At 35.1% G+C, this 16,741-nt stretch overlaps 1 long non-coding RNA gene across 1 annotated transcript in view; it reads right to left on the bottom strand.

The window, feature by feature from the left end:
- Window positions 1–16,741, bottom strand: part of LOC117283920 — a 216,604-nt gene that overhangs the window by 187,997 nt on the left and 11,866 nt on the right. The gene's annotated exons all lie outside the window — the stretch shown is intronic.

The raw sequence follows: 16,741 nt of genomic DNA, 5'->3' as shown, positions 1-16,741 counted from the left end.
GGAACCAATTCCCTAGTGATCTGAAAAAAGATCTATCTCTGAACTGGGTGGAAAAGCATGATTCCTAAATCCAAAGGGAAATTAAACCACAAAGTTTAAACAAAACAGCATGAAAAAAATCAATATCTCACAAAATAAAAAGGAATAATTTAGTTTTCAGCTTTCTCTTTACAAAAATTCTATTTTTAGATCAGATACAGTGACTTAAGATGCTACCATGTCTTTAAGCTCCATTTTATAGGGAAATACCTGTTTGGCTTTGTGACTTCTAAAGGTAAATAGGAGGTTTTGCATTTAAGTTATAATGTAGAATACTTCAGAGTAACCTCATGCCAAAATGGCATATTTCTGAGGGATGCAAAGGTATTCAATAAAAAGCTTTTAAAGGCATATTTTTAAACTTGCAGCAGGAAAGCTTTTCTGTGTCAAGACAGTAATTCTTTTAACAGCATTGATCAAAATGTCATTCTTTTATGAGTGTACAATACCTTTTAATGGCATACAACAAGCCATTAGGGTTATACACCTCTGTATAGCAGACAGCTTACTGGAAAAAAGGGAACACTGGCCAAGACAGAGTCAGGAGGTTTTATGCTTCTAATAAGGATCCTCCCCCTACCCCAGCTGCTTCATTCTGAAGTCCAGAACTGAAATTATCTAAAAGTTAGGTGTAAGCTCTGTCACTTCCATAATTTAAAACTGCTTTCACAGAGGTCTGGGCTATAAGATCTAAACTATCTTCACAGGTACCATAGGATGATCTTGAAAAGAGTCTTTCACATAGGGCCAGAAAGAAATTATTAATGAATATTAGAAAAGAATAATAGCTTTATTTTACTTTTGGGGAAAGAAGAAAGTGATTTAAGAGAAAATGTTATGATATTATCACTGCCCACATTTATTTACAAAGCCAAATACTGAAGGAATAGTACAGTTATATACTACTTTAACATGTCACCTAATATAGATTAATTTTTCATAAAAGGAATTATTTTGAAATAATATTTAAAACAGGTCCTGTCTTTGAGGTATTCATATTTTAAAAAGATAAAAGCCAATTCTAAATTTATTTAGAAAAACTCAAAACATATACAAACTCGAAAAAACTTCTATAAACTTGTCAAACTTCTTACCACTCAGGAAATGGAAACTAAGGAGTGGAACAAAAAATGGAAAGAAAACTTTCTCTGTTTTTGGTGTTATACCTTTACTTTTCTCTTAAAGGAAATATAATTTAAATACAAGCAAATTCCTAGAATTATAGAAATATCCAGATAAATTGATGGTAGACTAAATTTCTGTTTTGTGAAACTATTTAAGGGCTTCATACAGTTCAAAAATGTTACAAGTAATAAATACATTCTGGCACCAAAAATAAAACTCATCTTTACAGACCACATTAGATGCGTCTCAAAAACATTCCCCTGAGAGAAAAGTTTAAAAAGTGGAAGAGTCTGTCTTCTTTAAAGGTAGGTGTGTATGTAAGAAAATGTTAAGTGAAAAAGTAAAGTTCTATGAATGGTTCTCCAGATTTTATAATTAAAGGGAACATTCTGTTTCAGGCTGTGTAGAGGACCAGAGTATACACACCAATTTCATCAATAAAGTCAACTAAAAGTACAAGGTAAAAATACAAAAACATTTTTAAGGCATCCAGGAGTTCATGAGAATAGGAAGAAATTACCAATCCAAAATCTACACAAAGTGGGAGCTCAGAGATAAATAGAATGCTAAATTTGTTGTTGTCCTGAGGAAACATGGTCAGACATTTTGACTAAAGCTATAGACTTACAGGTCTTGTTGGCTATGAAAGATTGGAAAAAAAATAGAGACTTTCCTCCCATGAAGCTGGGACCTGAAAGGGTTTCCTACAATGTGAAGGTGATCTAAAAGTGTGGGCTAGACAACTGTAAGGAAAGTTGCCTTCGCCAGGATCACAGCAGAGGAAAACAAAATCACAAATTCCAACCACAACTGGTCAAACATAGATATTCAACCCAAATTCACATCATTTGAATGGGGCAAAAAATTAACAAACATGCTGACTTCCAGAAATTAGTTTGGAAGAATTGTATCCCTTTCAATTTCATTGAAGTGTCTGAGGAATATTGATGATATAGTGTCTTTAAAAGTTTTGTATAATTCAACAGTGAATTCATCAAATTCTGGACATGTTTTGTTGGAAGGTTTTTTTTTTTTACTAGTGACTCAATTTCATTTGTTATTGTGTTGTTTGGTATTTTTGTCTTCTTGTGTTAGCTTTGTTCATTTGTATTAGTCAAGGAATCTGTCAATTTATTTAACATTTCTCAATTTGCTGGAAAACAGTTTTTCATAGTAGTTACTATATATCTTCCAGATTTTGATGGTGTGATTTTGCCTTTTACGTTTTTAATTGCACTGATATGAATCTTCTCTCTTTCTCAGGAAGTTTGACTAAGGGTTTAACTATTTTGTTTATTCTTTCAAAGAACCAGCTCTTCTATTTGTTGATTCTTTGCATTTTTTTTAAGTCTCAATTCATTGATTTCTACTGTAATGGTTATTCTTTCCTTCCTTAATTTTGTTTGGACTTTGATTGTTGATCCCAAAACCAGACAAACACTGAAGAAAAGAAAACTACAAGCCAGTCCCCTTAATGAACATAGATGCAAAGAGCCTCAATAAAATATTAGCAACATATCATCACACACATCATGAAAAAATCATACATCATGACCAAGTAGGTTTGATCCCAGAGTTGCAAGTTTGGTTCATCATACACACAAAGCAATAAATGCAACAAATAACATAAACACAAGCAAAGACATAAAACACATTATCATATCAACAGATGTAGAAAAGGCTTTTGATAATATTCAATACCATTTCATGATACAAAAAAAAAGCTGAAGAAAATAGGTATAGAAGGATCCTACCTGAATTTAATAAAAGCTATTTATGACAAAGCAATGGCCAACATCATATTAAATGTGGAAAAACTTAAATCATCCCCTCTAAATTCAGGAACAAGAAAAGAATTCCCACAATCACTATCTCTGTTCAACACAGTCCTTGATACATTAGCCAGAGCAATCAGGTAAGAGAAACAAATAAAAGGGATACACATAACTCATATTATCATTATTTGCAGATGACATGATACTCTGCATAAAAGACCCAAAGAATTCACCAAAAACTGTTAGAAATAATAACCATTATATATATATACCAGAAATGAACTCAATGAGAAAATTATGAAAATACCATTCACATCAGCATCAAGAAAAATTAAGTACCTAGGAATTAATCTAATGAACAAAGTAAAAGACCTCTACAGTGAAAACTATAGCCCTCTAAAAAAAGAAGATTGAAGGGGATATCAGAAAGTGCAAAGATAGCCCCTGCACTTGGAGAGGCAGATATATATACCAGAAATGAACTCAATGAGAAAATTATGAAAATACCATTCACATCAGCATCAAGAAAAATTAAGTACCTAGGAATTAATCTAATGAACAAAGTAAAAGACCTCTACAGTGAAAACTATAGCCCTCTAAAAAAAGAAGATTGAAGGGGATATCAGAAAGTGCAAAGATAGCCCCTGCACTTGGAGAGGCAGAATTAATATTGTCAAAATGGCCATACTCCCCAAGCTCTTATACAGATTAAACAAAATCCCAATCACAATATCAATAGCATTCTTCACAGAACTAGGTAAAACAATGCTGAAATTCATATGGAAGGGGCCAGGATTTAGCTCAGTGGTGCTGCCGCCTGCCTCACAAGCACAAGGACCCAAGTTCGATCCCTGGTACCAAAAAACAAACTAGGGAAAAAAAAATCATATGGAACCAGAAGAGACCTAGAATAACAAAACAATCTTGGACAAGAGCAAAGCAGGAAGTATCACAATACCTAATTTCAAATTATACTACAAAGCAACAATGATAAAAATGGTACTAGCACAAAAACAGACAAGTGGATCAATTGAACAGAAAAGAGGATACAGAAAGATCTCCAGATACATTCAGTTATTTGATCTTCCACAAAGGGACCAAAAACTTACAATAGAAAAAAGATATCCTATTCAAAAAATGATGCTGGAAATACTGATACCTATTTGCATAAGATTGAATCTGGACCCGTATCTCTCATCATGTGCTAAACTAAAACCAAAATAAATTAAAGATCCAAACATTAAAACAGAAACATTGAGCTACTGGAAGATAAAATACATAAAACGCTGAAGTCATAGGTATAGACAAGGACTTTCTGAACAGAGCTCCAACTGCACAAGAAATAACAGCAAGAATCAAAAAATAGGATTATATTAAAAACGTTTGTATAGCAAAGGAATCAGTTAGTAGAGTGAAGAGACAACCTACAGAATGAGAAAAAATGCCAGTTATCCCTCAGACAGATTAATACCTAGAATATATAAAGAACTTAAAAATACAGATAACCCAAGATAAAAGATCCAATCAAGAAATGGACAAGTGAAATGAACAGATACTTCTCAGAAGTGAAAAGAACAAGTACAAATGACCAACAAACATATGGAGAAAAAATGGAAACAAAGTCTTTGTAAATAGGGAAAGGTGGAGGGGGTGAAGGGAGGGAAGGGTATGGTGAAAAAATAAGAACGAAAACACATCATATAAAGGTACATAATCCCAATAATGAATGGAATTGTGCTGTATATCTAAAAAGTACCAATAAACTTAATAAAAAAAACATGGAAAAATGTTTAACATCTCTGGTCATTAGAGAAATGCAAATTTAAAAAATGTAAGATTTCCTCTCACACCAGAAAGAAAGGAAATCATCAAAAAGCCAAAGAATAACAAATCCTGGCTTGGCTATGGTGAAAAAAGGAACCTTCCTACATTGCTGGTAGAAATGTAAATTAGTACAAGCATTATGGAAATCAGTATGAAGATTTTTCAAAAAATGATCAGTTATTCCCCTTCTAGGTATCTTCCCAAAACAGTTAAAGACATCATAGTATAGCAATATATGCATACCAACATTTATAGGAGCATAAGTCATAATAACTAAATCCTAGAAGCAGACTACATGCCTATAAACAGAAAAATAGATAAAGAAAATGTGGTATCTATATACTCAGCTATGAAGGATAAATTTACAACATGGATACATTGTGAGAAAAGTATCATAATATCTTTTCCTCATTATTCAAACATCACGGAATACGCTTACACAAAGTAAGACTGTCTCAATGCCACTAGGCCATATAAGCTTATAGAACTCTCCATGAAATATGTGGTTTATTGTTGACTAAATGGTCTTTGTGTGATAAGTGACTGCATGTGCCTTAGTTTTCTGTTGCTATGATTGAATATCACAGACTGAAAAAATGTATAAAAATAAATAGAGGTTTATTTAATTCATGGTTTATAGACTCATAGTTTATCTAACTCATGGCTAGGAAGTTCAATAAGATGGCAGAGGATATTACATGTATGGAAAGAGCAAGTATACTAATTCATCTTTTCTCTTTTTTTTTTGTTTTTTTTTGCTTATAAAGCCACTAATATCATTACAAGAGTCCCACCCTCATGACCCACCTACCCTTAGTTACCTCCTAAAGGCCTCACCTCCAAATTCCATTATATACAACTTTAGGGACTAAATTTCTAATACAAGTTTTGGTAGACACATTCAAGCCATACAAATTTGGAAAACAGTTCCATGAAGGCATAAGAGAACTATTAAAGCAGCCAACACTCCAGGGATGAAGATTTTGAACAAGAACAAAAAAAATACAAGGAGGTAACTCAACTTTGAGCATGGAGTTTCTCATCATTTGTCAATTCTCAGGCAAAAGGCTGAGAAACTAAGCAGAGTTGTTAGGAGTGTCATAGACCAGGGAGAAAAATGAACTTTGGGAAACACGAGCAATAAACTAGAAATGTATCATAAGAATGAAACCCAGCTATGTATCAACTCAATCCCTGACTGGATTAAGTTAAACAGTTTCAACTTTATCTACCTGCCAGAAGCAAAAACAAATCCTCTTTGGAAAAAAGTTAATATCATCCAGATCCTCAAAACTATCACATCCGATGTCTGACATTCAGTTGACAGTTATGAGGCATTCCAGGAGACAAAACTATAATAAGAAAAAAACAAATAAAAGAAACAGACCTACAGGAGATATAGGTATTAAAGTTATTACATCTATACTTTAAAATATCTTTGACTAATATTTTCAAGAAAATAGAAGAGGATTTCAGTTTCCCATAAAATAATGGCAAACTTCCAAATCCAAATGTTTCCCTATAATCTCCACAAAACTTTAAAAATAAAAATGCAGTAAAAATAGAAAAACCTGAATGATATATGTCTATAGTATATTAAGAACAATAGTAAGTACTTCAAATAAATGTAAGTAGAGAATTGAACACTAAAATTCAGCAGCCATATTTCAAGCCCATGTCACAGAAAAAGAGAGACAGAGAGACAAACTACACAGAAAAGGAAAAGGAAGCAAGGATGAAGAGAGAAAAAGTAGATAAACTGTGCAACAGAAAGTGGGGAAAATCCTGAAAGTACATCTGAGGCCTGTTAGATCAGAGTACTGGTTACTTGCAATTATAAGAAATATAAGTGACAGTCTTGGAAAAACACCTCTTCTGTGGAAAAGAACTGTGACTTAGCGGGGTACTGTTTGGATGCAGAGTGGTAGAAAAAGAAAACAACAGAGAAAAGATAATAAAAGATTAGCCCAAAATTAGAGATACTAACTCCTCCAAAATAAATTATAGATTAATAAAATTATACTTTATTGTAATAAAAAAGATTCTGAAGTAAGAAATCCTGCAGTCTCTCTCACCACTTTCTATATAAACAGTGCTGGTTAAAATGACAAATTATTCAAAATTGATCAGAAAATAAGAAACACCTACTGCAAAAGTTATGAGAAAAATACAGAAGTCAGGCACAGCCATGTATGTCTGCAATTCCAGGGCTCATGAGGCCAGAAAAGTAGGACTGTGAGTTCAAGGCCAGCATGCGCTACATATGAGACCAAGGCTGACTTCGACTACATAGTGAGACTGTCTTCAAAAACAAAATAAACATTTTGATTCTCATTTATACTTTCAGTTTCTCACACCAGAGAAACTATTCGGTATTAACATGTGTCCTATATATTTCACTTGAGTATGTCCTCAATGTGCATCCATTTAGCTATAAATGTCTCTAGTTTATCATATTTATGGCTGAGATGCATAATAGATAATGTGAAAGAAAAGGTCCAAAGGGGAAGGAAGGGGAAGTGAGGGGTAGGGGAAATGAGAGAAGGGAAAGGAAAAAAATGAAAACAAAGTCTTTGTAAATAGGGAGGAGTGGAGGGGTTGAAGGGAGGGTAGGAGAATGGGGAAAATATATAACCAAGACAGCCGGGCCAGGGGGCACACGCCTGTAATCCCAGCAATTGGGAGGCTGAGGCAGGAGGATTGCTATGAGTTCAAGACCAGCCTGGGCTACATAGTGAGGTCCAGGTCAGTCAACACATAGTTTGTGAAAGAAAAGGTCCAAAGGGGAAGGAAGGGGAAGTGAGGGGTAGGGGAAATGAGAGAAGGGAAAGGAAAAAAATGAAAACAAAGTCTTTGTAAATAGGGAGGAGTGGAGGGGTTGAAGGGAGGGTAGGAGAATGGGGAAAATATATAACCAAGACAGCCGGGCCAGGGGGCACACGCCTGTAATCCCAGCAATTGGGAGGCTGAGGCAGGAGGATTGCTATGAGTTCAAGACCAGCCTGGGCTACATAGTGAGTTCCAGGTCAGTCTCAACACATAGTGTCACCCTGTCTCAAAAAAACAAAACAACAACAACAACAACAACAACAAAAACAGAACCAAGATAAATCATGTAAAGGTACAAATTCCCAATGATAGATGTCATCACATTGTGTACTCTACCAATAAACCTAATGAATAAAACAAAACAAACAAAAACCAAACTAACAAAGAGAAACAGCACAAAAAGAAAAGCATGGAAAATTTAAAAAATTAAAAATTCTTCAGCTGAAATATAGCACTCAAAAAAATCTGTAAGATACAGAAAACTATAATTATATTTTGACTTGAATTACACATTGGTAAACAAATATTCACACTGAATTGAAAGGCAAGCAAACAAATCTCTTAAACATTCCAACTCTGAACAGAAATGTCAAAACTCAGGCAGATATAAAATGAGAGGCAACCAGTTCCACATGAGATATTAAGAAGAAAACATTAATTTTAGAGATGAAGAATGATAATAAAATACTCAAGATAGAAAACAATTTACTGAAAATAAAGATCACTGAAGAAAACATCAAAACAGCCAAGATAACAAAACAAAATGATGATCTAGGAAATTATGCATTCCTGAGAAAATTTTAAAATACAACAGAGTGCAATATACATAAAATTGTATAGCCAGAATAAAAAGGAAACCAATGAAATAAAACTAATATTTAAAGATATAACAGAAAGAAATAAACTAAAACAGGACATAAATTTACATATCTAAATACTGAGATAAAATAATGAGGCCCAACCCTTTTCCCTCTGATAGCCACAGACATCTCTCTGATACTACAACTTCCCTTGCCCCTGCTGACCCAGGCAACCAGCTCCTGTCACTGCAGTTGCTTCAACTGCTGCTCTGCAGGCCTCTATTTATTACTTCCTCTTGCAGCCCTGAGAAGTACCATGACTCAGCCAATAGTCCGTCTCCTGCGCTGGGTTCACTGCAGGTCATTGCCGCAATCTCTTAAGAAGTAGTGGCAGAGGACCAAGACTTACGGGGCAAAGACTGGGGAGGGAGGGAGGATACTGCCATACCATTATCCTCCAAATCCCCAAAACCAGTGGCAGCAATCAACATTGTTGCCACTCCTGGAGATGCCTTGAAATCACCAGCAGTCACACTTTAGCCTCCCCAAGTCTGCAGAAACCATGGAGCTGTCACCAAGCAGCACCTGTTGCATTCAGCTATCACCATGACAGTGGAGGCTATCCGTGATAACCCATGGCTGCTCTGGGAGATATTTGTCTTGACTGCAGCAGGCTTCAAAAAAAAACCAGAACATATTCTAGATAACTCCACCCTGCAGAGACTCTAGATGACTGCCCTGTAACCTCCAGGTGACCCGCTGCCCTGTCTCACTGATTCAAAAGTTCCAAAATAGGTCCCTGTTCCATTAAACTCAGGTCAGTCCAGAAGGTCTTCTTCCTGTACAATATCCCTCTGTGCTATAGCGTACACCCCAGTGAAAGCTTTGCGTAGGTGGTTCTGCTGCCTACTAGTGATTTTTATCTTGAGTAGAATGGTCTAATCAGGCTTCACTAAGAAAGAGTTAGTAACATTAAGAGCTAGTAGAGAGTAGCAGAGCAGCAAAGAGCCAAAAGTGGCAGAGACATGCAGAAAACTGTGGATAGCAATGGAGACTCATGGGAGAGCCCCAAGAAACATGCTGGAAAAACACTAGATTACCAAGGATGTTACAAGTCCTAGGCACTGAGAAGCTGACAGGGCTGGCTGGGAGACATGCGAAGCTGTAACACTAAGAGCTATAACATTAAGAGATAGGAAGCACTGGCTCTCAAAGCTCAGTCAGGGCTGTGCTGTAATACAGCTAAGAGCCAATTCATAATTTCTGTCTAAGTTTATCAGAAGAATCCTCAGCCAATTGGTGGCCATATGACAATTCATAATATGTATCAGTTTTAGATATCTATTCACCAAACAATACAAAATCTATTTCAGTGTAATAAAATCATGCAGAAATAAAGATACAAGAAAGAAACAAAACAGGAGGCACCTACATAAAATGCTTAGTAAAACATAAGAGTACAGAAAATACAAAAAAGGAATACATAAAAAAACAAGCTTTATCAATACTTGCAACTTTAAACCCTGATGATAGAAAAACAATCTCCTTTTCAAGTGCACATGAACATTCACACTACTTTAACCCCAATAGCCCAAAATTGAAAATCTCAGTGACTATGAACAAGAGAATGAATAAATAAACGGCGATGTATTCACAGTAGCATAGGTATGGCAATGAAAAGATAATGGATTGCTACAAACATAAATTACATCACATATAAGTTGAAGAAATTATATACAAAGTAGTACATACTTTTAAGTGAAATTCAAAATCAAGTAAAACTGACATCAACAATGAGAACTGTGTTAGCCTCTGGGAAGATTAGGGGCAGTAATAAGTGGTAATGAACACTGGGAGTCTAATGGAGATGCTGAAAATGTTTTCTATCATGATCTGGATTATCTTTCCATACATATAAAACAATAAAAAATTTTCCTTAAAGTATACACCTAAAACTAATTAAATGCATGTCAATCAATGGAAATAACAAAAACAGCCACAAACATTGTCTCATGGGAAGAAATGCAAATGGGCAAAAAAGTAAATACATCCAAACCATTAAACGTGAAGAAAATACTAATGAAACCATTACTGTAAACTTCACAAAGCTGGCAAAAGTTAAAGAGACCAATACATTATTTGTGGGAGTCCGAACTGGCACAACTATTTGGGAATACTGTGATATATCTATGCTGCTAATATATACAAGTCTTACACAGTTTCTTGGCTTCTTATCTATATCATTTCAGTCAGGTTCTTAGTCCAATAGTCACATTCATAGTCCTTTTCTAGAATGCTTTATCTTTTTTGTCATTCTTGTGTTTCTATCTTCTTAATTATACGTATCTTGGGCCTATTAAAAATCAGAGGCAGGGACTCTTCCACAGAATGTCCCAAGTAATTCAAAGAAATTTAATAAAAACATACTGAGACACCTCAATAATTTTTGAGGTTTTACCACTGGGTATAAAAGTCAGGTCCTTGATTTGATCCTTGCTAAAAGCCTGAGTTATTGTAATAGCTGAATCTTGGAAACAGAGGGTTTATCCATCACCAGATGAAAAAAATATAGTATTTATACACAATGGAGTATTACTCTGCCATAAAGGAAGATAAGCTTAAGTCATTTGTAGGAAAATGGATGAACCTCAAGACCTTAATGTTAAGTAAAATAAATCAGATACACAAGCTTTAATATTGCAGTTTCTTTTAAGAGAATCCCAAAGTATAAATAAATAACAAAATAAAGATAAAAGGAAACAGAGACAAAACTTTCACAAAAGGGAAGGGGACCAAGAGATGGAGGGAGTAAAGAGAAGGGGGAGGAGGAGATGTAAAATGAATTAAAATGTGGGCCGGGGACTTAGCTCAATGCTTTTCCACTGCCTGTCTCACAAGTGCAAGGTCCGAAATTTGATCCCCAGTTCAAAAAAAAAAAAAAGAATTAAAATGTGTTAAGTACATGTACCAACTCCCCAGAATCAATGTAATCATTATGTACTACAAACACGTACTAATAAAAATTTTTTAAAGTAAATAAAAGACTGAGTTTTATTTGGCCTTTGACAGTCAAAGTCTTTATCTATCTTTTTGAAGTTAGGATTAAAAAGCAATTATGCCTCCCAATATTATAGTCCCTTTTAATTCTCTTTTATTCCTATTTTCCAAAATGATAGGGCCAGGGACTTGGCTCAGGGGTTCTACCACATACCTCTCAAGCACAAGGACTGGAATTCAATCCCTGGAAAAGTAGACTGGCTTACTTTCATTAAGTTCCACTTATTAATGTAGTTACTAGTATAACAAGAGTAACATCAGATAAAACAAAACGACTGAAATATCAATCTACCACTCATTCTCTTATATCAGGGAGATTATACAGACCTCCTAGGAGATTTGACTACAACTATGAAGCATATTTTGGACCTTGCAATACATTACCAAACAAAATGAAATTGGTATTCTAACATTTAAATCTCAAGTACACAATCAGAAAATCAGTAGAGCAAAATAGGTAAGCTCTTTAAATTATTAACTACATTGTATTTTGGCCTCAAATTCATAGACAATAAAATTTAAAAGTCTTTCCCCAACATTTTAAGTATAGGCACTTATGTAAAATGCCCATCACATTAAATAAAGCATCACAAAATCAACTGCATTCACACCTTCCAGTTGCACTGCATATGCAATTAAACTCAATAAAATAAAAGTACAATAAAATCTCTCCATAGGGTTAGCAGGTCACTCTCAAACAGCTTAACTTATATATGGCTTGTCCAACTAAGTCAACTATCACTCACAAATCAATCCTCTTCTCTCCCCATAACACTGAATAGAAGAACAATGAAAGGAAAAAAAAATTAAATTCTAGTAACAAAAACTCAAAAGTCTCTGCTGCACATTTAAAAACCTCAAACAAAATATTGGCAAAATTTTTAAATATTAAACTGCTTATAAAACATTCAGGGAGAAAACAATCAAACAATTAAACAACTATTCTATGAAGAGACATCCCAGGAAAAATTTCAGGTGGAAGAGCATTCTTATTATACTAATTATTTCTTAAGTAATAGTTCCTCAGTGAAGCTTAAAGGATACAAACCATTACAAGGTAGATACTAATGTGATCTCATCACCCATGCTCTACAGTTTGACTTTTTCAGATCTAGCATCTATAAAATTATGAGCTGCCATGCTATACGTATTAGTTAGCTTTCCTGTCTCTAGGTCAAAGTACCTGACAGCTGCAACTCAAAGCAGGAGAGATTTATTTTGGCTCACAGTCTAGTGGTTTCAATCTGTGTTCACCAGCTCCAAGGATAGTTGAACATATTAAACTAACTCTGAAAAGTCAACATTATAACAAAATGAACAAACCAATTACAAATGGGCAAAATGCCTGAACAGATACCTCATCAAAGAAAATAAAGCAATAGCAAATAAGCACATGAGAAGACACTCAACATTATATATCACTAGAGAAAGGCAAAGTAAAACCACAATGAGATGCAACTACACATACTTTTATCATATTATCCAGCATATTGGTATTTATCCAATGAGGCAACAACTTACATTTGTACAACACTGCATGTGATATTTATAGCAGCTTTTTTCATCATCTTCAAAACATAAAAGTACCAAGGTACCTTTCAGTAGGTGAATGGACAAACTGTGGCACATCAATATGACGGCTTATTCAGCTCTAATAAGAAATTATCTGTCAAGGCATGGAAAGAGCTGGGTGTCTTGGTGCACACCTGTAATCTCAGCACTCTGGAAGATTTGGGCAGGAAAATGGCAACTTTGAGCCAGGCCTGAACAACTTAGTGAGATCCCATCTTATAATAAAAATGTAAAAGTGGGGTGGGGCCGCAGAAGCAGTTCAGTGTGAAGGCCTTGAGTTCAATCCCCAGGACATTAAAAAAAAAAAAAAAAAAAAAAAAAAAAGACATGGAGGAACATGATGTATATATTACTAAATAAAAGAAAACAATCTGAAAAGGCTATATATATAGTATGAGTCCAACTATGTCACATTCCAGGAAGGACGAAACAATGGAGGGGGTAAAAAGATCAGAGATTTCTAGGAATGAGGTGAAAAAGAAGGATGAATAGGCAGGTGCAACACAGAGGATTGTTAGGGCAATGAAATGATTCAGCCTGATACTAAAATGATAGATACATATCAATATACATTTATCAAAACCAGAGAATATAAAAGCTCAAGAGTAAACTCTAATGTACGCTATGGACTCTGGGTGATAATGATTTATCAATACAAGTTCATCAATTATAACAAATGTACTACTCTGGTTCAGGATGCTGATCATAGGAGAGATTATGCATGTGTGAGAACAGGAGCTACATATGTATGGGAACTCCTGTACTTTATGCTTAATTTTGCTGTGAAACTTAAAATTACTCTAAAAAGTAAAGTCTTAGCCAGGCATGGTGGCAATGCCTAAAATTCTAGTACTCTGGGAGGCCAAAGCAGGAAGATTGCAGGCTTGAGCCCAGTCTACAGCTTAACAAAACCCTGCTTCAAATTTTAAAATAAATATGGTTGGAGATATAGCTCAGTACAAAGATCTTATTCCCACTCCCAGAACTGCAAAAAAAAAAAAAGTAAAATATCTTTAAAATAAACAAAGACAAAAACTTTAAAATATATATATTATAGAAAAGCACAAACTACAAAAGGCCACATTTTCCATATCCATTGTTTAATATGTTTCCTTTAAATAGTAGTTGTATTTCATTTTTTTCTCTCAGAGAACTACTTTCATGTGTGTGTATGCATGTATTTTGTATTTCATAATCTGAGAAAATAATTTTTTATGTCTGTCTTAGTTACTTTCTCATTGCTGGGACAAAATACACTGACACCTACAAGTTAAGGGAGAAAAGGTTTATTTCAGCAGACAAGTTTGTTGTCATTTCAGTCCACAGTCAGACGGCTCCAAGGCAGAGGAGCATTTCATAGAAGAAACAGTTTGTGAGCCAGGCGTGGTGGCGCATGACTGTAATCCCAGCACTTGGGAGACTGAGGCAGGAGGATTGCTATGAGTTCAAGACCAGCCTAGGCTACCTAGTGAGTTCCAGGTCAGTCTCAACTACATAGTGAGACCCTGTCTCAAAAAATAAAAAAATAAAAAATAAAAAACAGAAATTGTGGCAGGCCACAGAGGAAGCAGCAAAGCAGCAAGCAGCAGCAACAAGCCTCCTTTCCCTTTCCTCCCATCCAGGCTACAAACCTTTGGGGTGGGGTAACCCACACCCAGGGTAGGTCTTCCTGTTATTCACAACTAGAACTATGCTAATTCCAATCAGTGGACAAAATTAGTACCACATATCTTTAATCCCAGTATCACATGCCCTAGATGTAGCCAGCTCAGAAAATCCCCACTTTTGAGTGCATGAAGCTTTAGGGGGACATCTAGATATAAGCCATAACAATGCCCTTAGTCTTTTCACAATCATTGCTCATGGACAGCAAGATCTTTTTTTCCTCATTGAGTTTATTGGTACATTTTAGGTATACAGTACTGTTACATTCATTATTGGGATCTTGTACCTTTACATGACAGGTCTTGGTTCTCATTTTTTCCCCTTGTCCCAAATAAATAAGTCACACGTGTAAATACCGAATAGTTTCTCTGGTAAACTATAATAGTACATAAGATCCTCACGACATAATTGACAATGTGAAATAGGAAGAAAGGGGCTAAATGTGTAGGGAAAGTGGGAAGGGTAGGGAAAAGCTAATAAGGGAAAAGAAAAAAATATGAGAAAAAAATGGGTGAAGGGAGGGCAGGGACAGCAAGATTTGCTATGAAATATATAATTCATTTTATTTCACATGTACTCATATGACATTTAATGTGTGCTACGCAATTTGGAAGAATTTCACAAATATTAACTTTTTTAATACACAAAAGAACCCTTCAAAGTTGAAAACTGAAGTACTACACAAGTAGGTAGCCAAGGAACTGAACTATTAATAGTAGAGCCAGAATTTGATCCTTTTTGACTGTTAAGTCCAATCTGTTCTTAACCACTGTCAATGCTGCCAGTAAGTAAGTCTACTTTTTGATATCTCAGATTGCTTCTATTCTATCTAACACTACAATAAATGCTTCTGTGGACATGTTCACTGATGAAATGCTAAAGTTTCAACAATACCAGAATTATACGACATTCAAATAGCCATAAAGTAGAGGTGTGATTATTTCAGTTATGTGGTATTCTTATTATTTTGGTCCTTCTACTGCTTAAAACACCCTTCTCTTTGGCTTCTTTCTCTTCTTTCCAAATGACTATCAAACTCATGACTTAAATGTGTGGGAATACCTCTCACCAGTTTAAGTTTAATCATTCTGTTTTTATGGGTCAAGGGGCAGAGTCTCATTCTGCAGTCCAAACTGGTCTTGAACTTGCTATGTATCCCAGCCTGGCCTCAAACAGGCAATTTTCCTTACTCAACCTCCCCGGTGATGAGTTTACAGGTATGTGCCATCAAGCCCAGTTGGTCCATTCATTCATTCATTCCTGATAGCTGGACTCCTTCACCTTGATTTTTGTTGTGTGTGGGTCTTTCAAATTACAATGTTCTAAACTATTTCCACTAATTCATTCTGCAAACATGTCTCTGCTCTAACATTTTATTTCTCTTAACAGTAGTATTATCTTAATCACCATGCTTAGAAACTTCAATGTTTTCTTTTACTTTTTCTTTTTCCTGTAATTTTCTAAAGGTTGACTTTTCATTTTTGTTCAATAATTATTTATTACCTTGAAAATAAACATCAAAGCCACATGCCACAGAACATGCCTGTAAGTACTAGCTACTCAAGAGGCGGAGGCAAGGGATCACTTAAGCTCAGGAGTTTGGGATCAGCCTGTGCAACATTTAAAAAAAAGAAAAAAAAAACAAAACAGAAATTGGAGCTGGGTCTGGTAGTTCACACCTGTAATTCTAGCACTCCAAAGGCTGAGGCAGGAGGATCTCTACAAGTTCAAGGCCAGCCTGGGCTACATAGTGAGTTCAAGCCTAGCCTAAATTATAAAGCAAGACCCTACCTCAAAAACACAAAAGCAAAAACAAAAAATGAAAAACAAACCAAAAGAAAGAAAGAAATCAGGGGGAGAGAGAGAGAAGAAGAAGAGAAGAGAAGAGAAGAGAAGAGAAGAGAAGAGAAGAGAAGAGAAGAAAGGGAGAAAGAAATCAAAGTTGAGGACTTGGAATTAAGGATCTGGAAAGATTCTCCTTCATAAAAGTAAACTATTTACTTGCTACCTTTCACATAAATCTTTTTTTTTTTTTTTTTTTTTTTTTTTTTTTTT

The sequence above is a fragment of the Fukomys damarensis genome, unplaced genomic scaffold, assembly GCF_012274545.1.
Source record: "Fukomys damarensis isolate Sample0158 unplaced genomic scaffold, DMR_v1.0_HiC HiC_scaffold_32, whole genome shotgun sequence".
Lineage (NCBI taxonomy): Eukaryota > Metazoa > Chordata > Mammalia > Rodentia > Bathyergidae > Fukomys > Fukomys damarensis.
The sequence above is the reverse complement of the archived record's forward strand: the minus strand, read 5'-3'. Positions and strand labels throughout refer to the sequence as shown.